General features: G+C 40.4%; 1 long non-coding RNA gene across 1 annotated transcript in view; it reads right to left on the bottom strand.

Moving 5' to 3' along the window:
• Nucleotides 1-2,435: 2,435 nt before the first annotated feature.
• Nucleotides 2,436-7,934, bottom strand: part of LOC135230698 (uncharacterized) — a 243,302-nt gene continuing 237,803 nt past the window's right edge. Inside the window, exon 4 of the long non-coding RNA XR_010321307.1 lies at nucleotides 2,436-7,501. This is a non-coding gene — a long non-coding RNA (uncharacterized LOC135230698). The remainder of the gene's footprint in view (nucleotides 7,502-7,934) is intronic.

Here is a 7,934-nt window from a genome sequence, read left to right as displayed (position 1 = left end):
TCTGCTCTATAAACCTTTGCCTAAAGCACAATAAAAAAAAAAAAAAAGGACTCAATGACGTAAGTTCTTTTACTCTCACCATTTTACAGGGTAACTGAGGCATAGTGATCTGCCCAAGGCACACATCTGCTAAGCGGCACTTTACAAAATCCATGTCTCCAAACCACACCCCAGACTGAAGTGCAAAATTTTGTTACCATGCGTAGTAACTGTCAATGTTCTCCCATCCAAACACCTCTACCACCATGAAAAATTGACTGGTAAGCTTATGAACGGTGCCATCACATAGTATCTGCCACTTTCCTCCTCACCTGCATAGTTCCATTCAGTGATACGTGCCAGTGAAAAGCAGTGTCGAAGGTGCTAATGTCCAAGGTACTAATTTAGCTGCCAGGACACCACTGATGTCACTTCCCACGGCTGCCCACACCATATACCCTCATGGTTGCCAACCCTATTCCTAATGAAGCTGCCAATGCCACTTCATATACTCAAGGTGGCAGACAGATTTTGTCAAATCGGTTTCTAGAGTTTTTGCTCTCACTTTCAACGCAGTCCAGTCTCCCAAAGGTTCCGACATCATTCCAGGAGAAATTAAATTGAAAGGTAGTCCAAGTGATTGTCAACATGCTGTCCTTGGAATCTTCTTCCCCACTATTAACACATTTTGAAGTTTGGCTTACATGAACATTCTGACATTCAGTTACAAGCCTCTTTGGGCAAGCATAGAAAGTTCGTAAATTTTCATAACTCAGGTTTTATGTTGTAGGCTTGTAGGCACTGAACTTGCTGAATGAATAAATGAATGATTAATTTTCTAAAGCCACAGTAAGCTCTTTGAGACTGTACATGTCTACTCACTTCTCTGTGTCTCATTTTCTTATCTGTAAAATGGGTTAATAATAGAACAAAGTTCATAGGGTTACTCGGAAGGTTTCCAAAGCGCTTACAATGGTGTATGGCACACGATAAGCACTCAATAAACATTCATTGTTACCATGAGCATTACTCTCAGATATATGAACATAACATATACTTACTGCTTTAATTATCCAATCTGTCTTCCTACAGAATGGGGTCTTTCCCAGAGGGTCCTCAGACCCTCATGAGAAAAGCATCCTGGAAACCAAAACACCAGACTTCCAGACATGTACAGACAGGTCTGAATTCAAGAATGAGTACAGATTAGGCCACAAGCCATAATAGCGGTAATAACTAAAAGTGGTGTTTTCTACATGAATTTAAAACTACCATTTGAAAAAGATACATACATGCCTGCAGATAGGCAAATGCTTCTGAGTGATAATATAAAGTGAACAATTGGCCAGAGAGCCACTCCTACTAGCTACCTGATAAATGGCTGTAAAGGCATCATGGCAAAACGCCTTACGTTTTGGTTAATACGCCAATATAAATCTAACTAATATCAGGCAGTGTGACCTCATCCTGGGACGGGAGCCAAGGGTGTCACTTGAGATCTCTGCAGTTATCAGGTCTGGAAAGTGTTTCACACACTTTCTCTTTTAGCCCATTTTTAGCGAAATAAAAGGTAGTACCGACCAAAGGAGGCAAGAAAGTAGAACTAGCAATGATTTATATCCCATTACCCTAAATTACCTGATGACAAATAAATATTCATTGTTCCAAGGCTTCAAAAGAAGGTAAACAATTCCTAAAAATGCCTGATCTTCATCACACTTTTGCTCCCTTCCTTTTCTTTTCTATCAGAGAAAAAATATTCATGCATCCTGCCCAAAGGGTGTCTCACTAAAAGAACCTCATACAAACCCTGTCCCAAGTCCTGCTTCTTTGCCCTATCTTTACACTCTTTTCATTTCACTCCTCAGTCACTCCACTTCAATCTGGTAACCACGACAGAGTCCACCCCTCTACTGGATACCCCCAGTATGGCTTAGCAGCCCTGGTGGGGCAGTAGTTAAAAGCTCAGCTGCTAACCAAAAGGCTGGCAGTTCAAATCCACCAACTGCTCCTTGGAAGTCCTGTGGGGCAGTTCTACTCAGTGGTATAGGGTCGCAATGAGTCAGAATCGACGTGACGGCCACGGGTTTCAGTATGGCTTGGTAGAAACCAAAGTTCCACTGATTTTAGGTGCTGCCTTGACACTTATTGGCCAAATGATTTTAGGCAAATTTCTTCACTTCTTTGGGCCTCAGTTTCTGCATCTGTAGAATGAAGTTGCCTTCTGCAGCCCTTTTACCACCAAAATTCTCGCAAAGTCATTGAAAATCAGTTGTCACCTTGAACCAAAATTATCCTGAGATCACGTTTTAGCAGAAAAGCAGAGTGACACACACACACAAAAGGATATTACCCATTAGATTGATGCTGTACTGAAAAAACATCTGTATGAGTCCAAAAGGTCAACATTTAATCCAAAGCAAAGATGAGGACACAAGGGCGCAGGGAAACTGCGGTACTGGAAATGGAATAACCAGAAGACAATTAAAGAGAATGTTGATACAATGTAAAAAATGTAACTAATGTTATTGGTCAATTTTTTGTGGAAATTGTCAAGCAGGAACCTAACTTGCTGTGTAAACTTTCACCAAAAACACAAGAAAATATTACTGAGAAAAAAATCCGTTGCCATAGAGTCGACCCTGACTCATGGGGACCCCATGCGTATCAGACTAGGACAGTGCTCTACAGGATTTTCAATGGCTGATTTTTCAAAGTAGGTTGCCAGGCCTTTCTTCTGAGGCACCTCTGGGTAGACTCCAACCTCCAACCTTTCAGTTAGCAGTGGCGCTTGCTGTTTGCAGCACCCAGGGAAGCCACAATGTTATCAGCCCACAGGTTTTCAAGAGCGCAGAGAAACCATGCCATTTTTTTTTTTCCTTCCTTCCTTTCTTAATCATTTCCCCTGAAACACACCGTGGTATTTTCAATCACCTCATATGCATGTGAAAGGTGGACAATGTAAAAGAAAGAAGAAGAATTGATGCATTTGAACTGTGGTGTTGGTGAAGAATATTGAATATACCCCGGACTGCCAGAAGAACAAACGAATCTGTCTTGGAGGAAGTACAGCCAGAATGCTCCTTAGAAGCAAGGATGGCGAGACTTCATCTCACATACTTTGGACATGTTATCAGAAGGATAAGTCCTTGGAGAATGAAATCACGCTTGGTAAAGTAGGAGGCCAGCAAAAAAGAGAAAGACCCTCAGTGAGATGGATTGACACAACGGCTGTAACAATGGGCTCAAACATAGCCAACAATTGTGAGGATGGCACAGGACTGGGTAGTGTTTTATTCTGTTGTACATGGGGACACTATGGGTCAGAACTGACTCAACAGCACCTAACAACAACAAACAGAAACAAGGAATCATGGGAGGCCAGACCTTACTCAAGCACAGGAGTGAAAGAGACCTAAGGCAGCACATGTGCTTGGGGGTAGGGGAAGACTACAAATAAGTTTAAGACAACTGAATATGGAAGAAAAACACTTCTTTCATGCCCCAAGCAGAAATGAAAACTGTAAGAGCCCATAAGCATAACACAGAATAGCTGGAGAGGAGCCAAATGGTATAAAAAAGGCTGATGGGTGCCTCTCCAATAATGTACATCTCCTCCAGGGGTGCAGAGTATTTTTGCATCTCCTTTGACTAGCAAAGAAGAATTGGGTAGATGGAGTGTTTCTAAGAGGTAGGACAATTTAATAGGTGATATGACGCATAAGCAACCAATAAGTAGTATTTCCACTGAATTCGACGTCTTTCTTTCTATTGGTGCTCTTAAGGATCAAGTAAATGCCAAAATGTTCCACTCTGCTCGGTCCCCTCATTTAGGGAATGCCTCACATGTCAAGACACAAATCTGGAAGCTCAGAAGAGGGGAGGCCACAACTATGACTGCCTAGCACTGAGCAATTTAATCAGTTAATGTTTTAAGATCTACCCATCAAACACTGACAGCTTACAATCAATATAAGAAGTTACTTCATCAAAAGGATTTTCTTTTCCCCCTGAATTTGAGTATTAGAAGCCTGCACTGCTTGACTTTGCTGGCAGATTTCCAGATTTGCACTTCAGTTTTCAACGTTGTGGCTTCGGCTCTGTTTCTTAAAGACAATAGTGTATGGTTTTGCTACTGGCTATTAAATCTGCTATTAACAACAGTTAGGTTTTCTTTGCAAAGAGGTTTCTGTTATTTCCATCATGTTATTTTATTTTCAATTTTTTCCTCTTCTCCATTTTAAATCCCCTCTCTCCATGGTGCACCTAAGCGCTCAGGTAATATACATACAAATGCTTGGATAGACAGATGGGTAAGTATCATCTCATGGCGTCCATACTTCTTAGTGAAAAAAGTACCCAAAGTAAAGCATAGTAATTTCAAGCCCACCTGTGCTATAATAATCCCCACAGGGGAGAGTTCTGCACCTAAAACTACAGCACAATGGGTGTATAAATTAGGGCCACCAATAATGCTTGACAATTCAACAAAGTGTTCTAATGTTCCCATTTCTAATACACACGTTACATAAAACCAGAAAGATTACTTTAAAACCAATAGTCAAACAAAACTTGTTAAACTATTTTGTAAAATCAGAACTATATCCTCATTTTTTTTTTCCATATATGATTTCCACATAACTGACTATATATGCTCTAGGAGTGTGAGGCCCCAGGTATACTTTTTTTTTTTTAAGCTCTTCATCTTATCAGCTTCATCCTGTGGTCACAGGATACCTGAAAGCTTGGTAATAACAGCTAACTCTTAAATAAATCTTCACTAAAGTGTTAATTGGATAGCCCTATTTCATTCTGGAAAAAAAAATTAAAAGGTAAATATTATTACCAACACCAGTTGCCGTGGAATCCATTCCAACTCAGTGGCCATACGTGTATCAGAGTAGAACTATGCTCCACAGGCTTTCCAATGGCTAGTTTTTCTTAAATGATCACCAGACCTCTCTTCCAAGTCACCTCTGGGTGTACTCTAACCGCCAACCTTTTGGTTAGCAGCCAACCATGTTAAGAGCTTAGACCACCCAGGGACTCCAAGCATTATTATTATCATCCCCATTTAATAACAGGAAAATGAGGCTGAAAGAGTTTGAATACTTTGCCTGAAGTAACATTTCTAGTAAATGGTACAATAAAGATTTGAGCCTGGGAGGTCTGCTCCTGAACGCAAGCACTTAGCTACTATACCTTATCACCCTGCTAGGAGAACTGAAGTTCTTAATTTCCAAAGCGGGGGAGGAAACTCACTTAAATATTCGCGGTAGCTGTAAAGTCACAAAAACAAAACAAAACAAACGCACTGCCCTCCAGTCGATTCGGACTCATAGCGACCCTATGTAAACTCCCAGGGAACCCTAAATTATCAAAACCGGAACTGTCCTTGTTTGACTTCCGCTAAATTTTTTGCTGCTCTGCACATGTGCATGCCTGTGAACGACCAAAAAAAGGCCTCGAACGTTTTTAGCAAATACGAGACTTTGCAAATATGGAATCTACGAATAATGAGGAATGATCGAGCGACTATGTATTTATTCTAGAAAGCATTTTATTATAAGGACACACATTAACATTGTTTGATCCAGGAATATTTGGCTACAGAAATGCCAAGAGGACCTAAACTTGCAGACTACTTTGCTTATGAGACATTCTCCCTGCACAAAGTCTAAAAACAAGACTTTGGCAAGGGTGCTTCTGAATTATGGTTATCAGAGAGCCCATGGCTGTCTACCCATTCTTCCACCTGCTTTTAGTTATATGGAGATATTATGCCTCTTGAACTGTGCACATACCAAGAAATGTCAAGGCCATCAATATTTACATCATATGAACTGAAAGGTCAGTTCAAAAGGTGGCCAGTTATTTATGGGAATGTTTTAGTCACCTACAGCATACGGGAGAGAAGGAAGAGCTTGGAGCCATTCCAATGTTATCTAAACAATCTTTAATAGAACAGGTCTACTGCCAACCACTAAGACATTCCAAAGTGTAGGTGAAGTTAGTATTTTTGAGATAAAAATATCACATGTGGACATTGTGGTACTCAGTTTTCATGAATCTAATGTTACTAACAATTACAAGTCAGAAGAACCTATCAAATTAGGTATTGCCGTAAGCCTCTGGACAATAACCAATCCCAAAGTGATGATATACCGTAATTTTAGAACATTTTTTTTTTTTTGAAGCTCTATATCTTGCATTTTTAAAAGGCACGAAAACACACAATGCACTGAAGCCCTCACAAAGAGCTGTTGTGTGCCATTGAGTGATTCTGACTCAGTGACCCTATAGGAAAGACTAGAATTGCCCGCATAGGATTTCCTAGGCTGTAATCTTTTTTTTTTTTTTTTTTTTAAATCTTTACAGGGGCAGACTACCACATCTTTCTGCCTCAGAGCAGCTGGTGGGTTGGAACCTCTGACCTCTCTGTTAGCAGCCGTGCCAGGACTCTGGCATGAGGAGCTGCTGGTGATGAAACAAACCATTTGAACAGTACCAGGTTTCCTGCTCAATTCCTCATATATTTGCTTGCATTACAAAAAAAATTCCTGGATTAGCTTTCCAAGGCCAGCTAAACCTCCCTGCCCTAAACACACACACAACTGGGAAAGAAACTCTTTATTCACCCCATCTCTCATCTCATCAACTCAAAACTGGAGTGAAGTACCTATAAATTAAAAGAGAAGATTCTAAGACATATAGGCCACTAGTACTTGGCAAAGGAACCCTGGTGGTGCAACAGTTAAGCGCTCCACTTCAGAGTGGAAGGTCAGCAGTTCAAATCCACCAGCTGCTCTGTGGGAGAAAAGACCTGGCAATCTACTCCTATAAAGATGACAACCTAAGAAACCTTATGGGGTAGTTCTACTCTGTCACATAGGGTCTCTATGAGTCACAATCAACCTGACCACACACGATAGCAACAGTATTTGGTAAGCTCTGCCCAACACCCCTCACCCCTCCAAAAAAAAAAAAAACATGTTGCTGAATTTGTCATTATGCTTCTAACACTTGGTATTCCTTGACCTTTTAAAAAACACCCTGAGGTCTATAACTAGACTACTAAGTTTCTTTGATGTCCCAACAACATAAGAATATCAAGGAGAAGAAAAAACATACAGGAAAGATGTATAACATTTACAAAATATCTACATGATTTAATCCGTATTGACACACTAACCTTTTCAATGGGAATCTCCCTGAAAAAAGACAACCAGGAAATTCTGAAGTCTCTACTACTTGCAATTGAGAGGAATGTCCAGAGAGTGTCAAAAATTGTAGTCTTTTGGTAGAAACCTTCTGAGTTTTATCTCTCTGTTTTCACTCGTGGTCTCTTGCGAAGGGCCTGTGGTGTTATAAATTACCCCATTACTCACTCCCTTCAGGTGTCCCTGCTGGAACAGGAAGGAAGTAAATCTTGGAGCCCTGCACTTATATCCTTTAATCATACACATGCATGTCCTCCAAAGCAGTAAATCACTGTCTCTCACCGCATCGCCATGATTCACACCTGAAACAGAGGAGAAGAGACAGGCACTCAGAAATGCTATGCCCAAAGACAGGAATCTTAGATCTTAATACATTAAAAATAATAATACATAGGCAAGTCAGTGCTGTATCTTCTCAAATAGGCATCACGGGCAAGTGTATCATTTCTAATTAAGGGTCATCATCCCTGTTAAAGGCAAATTTTACAAAGCAGAGCTTTCCAAACGGAACATTTCAGGGCTCGGTACACTTTCTAAGCTCTATTAAAACCAAACATCTATAGCATGTTAACCTATCAGGGCACACCTTTAATTAGTGGGATTGGCCCTATTGTTAGGCTGGCTTTCCTCTCATAAACTCTGCAGGACAGAAACATGACCAATCACATGTTTTAAGATACCTAATTATATAAAAGAGCTATCTAACTTGACACAGAAGTGGTTAAGAAACAAGAT

The sequence above is a fragment of the Loxodonta africana genome, chromosome 1 (assembly GCF_030014295.1).
Source record: "Loxodonta africana isolate mLoxAfr1 chromosome 1, mLoxAfr1.hap2, whole genome shotgun sequence".
Taxonomy (NCBI): Eukaryota; Metazoa; Chordata; class Mammalia; order Proboscidea; family Elephantidae; genus Loxodonta; species Loxodonta africana.
The sequence above is the reverse complement of the archived record's forward strand: the minus strand, read 5'-3'. Positions and strand labels throughout refer to the sequence as shown.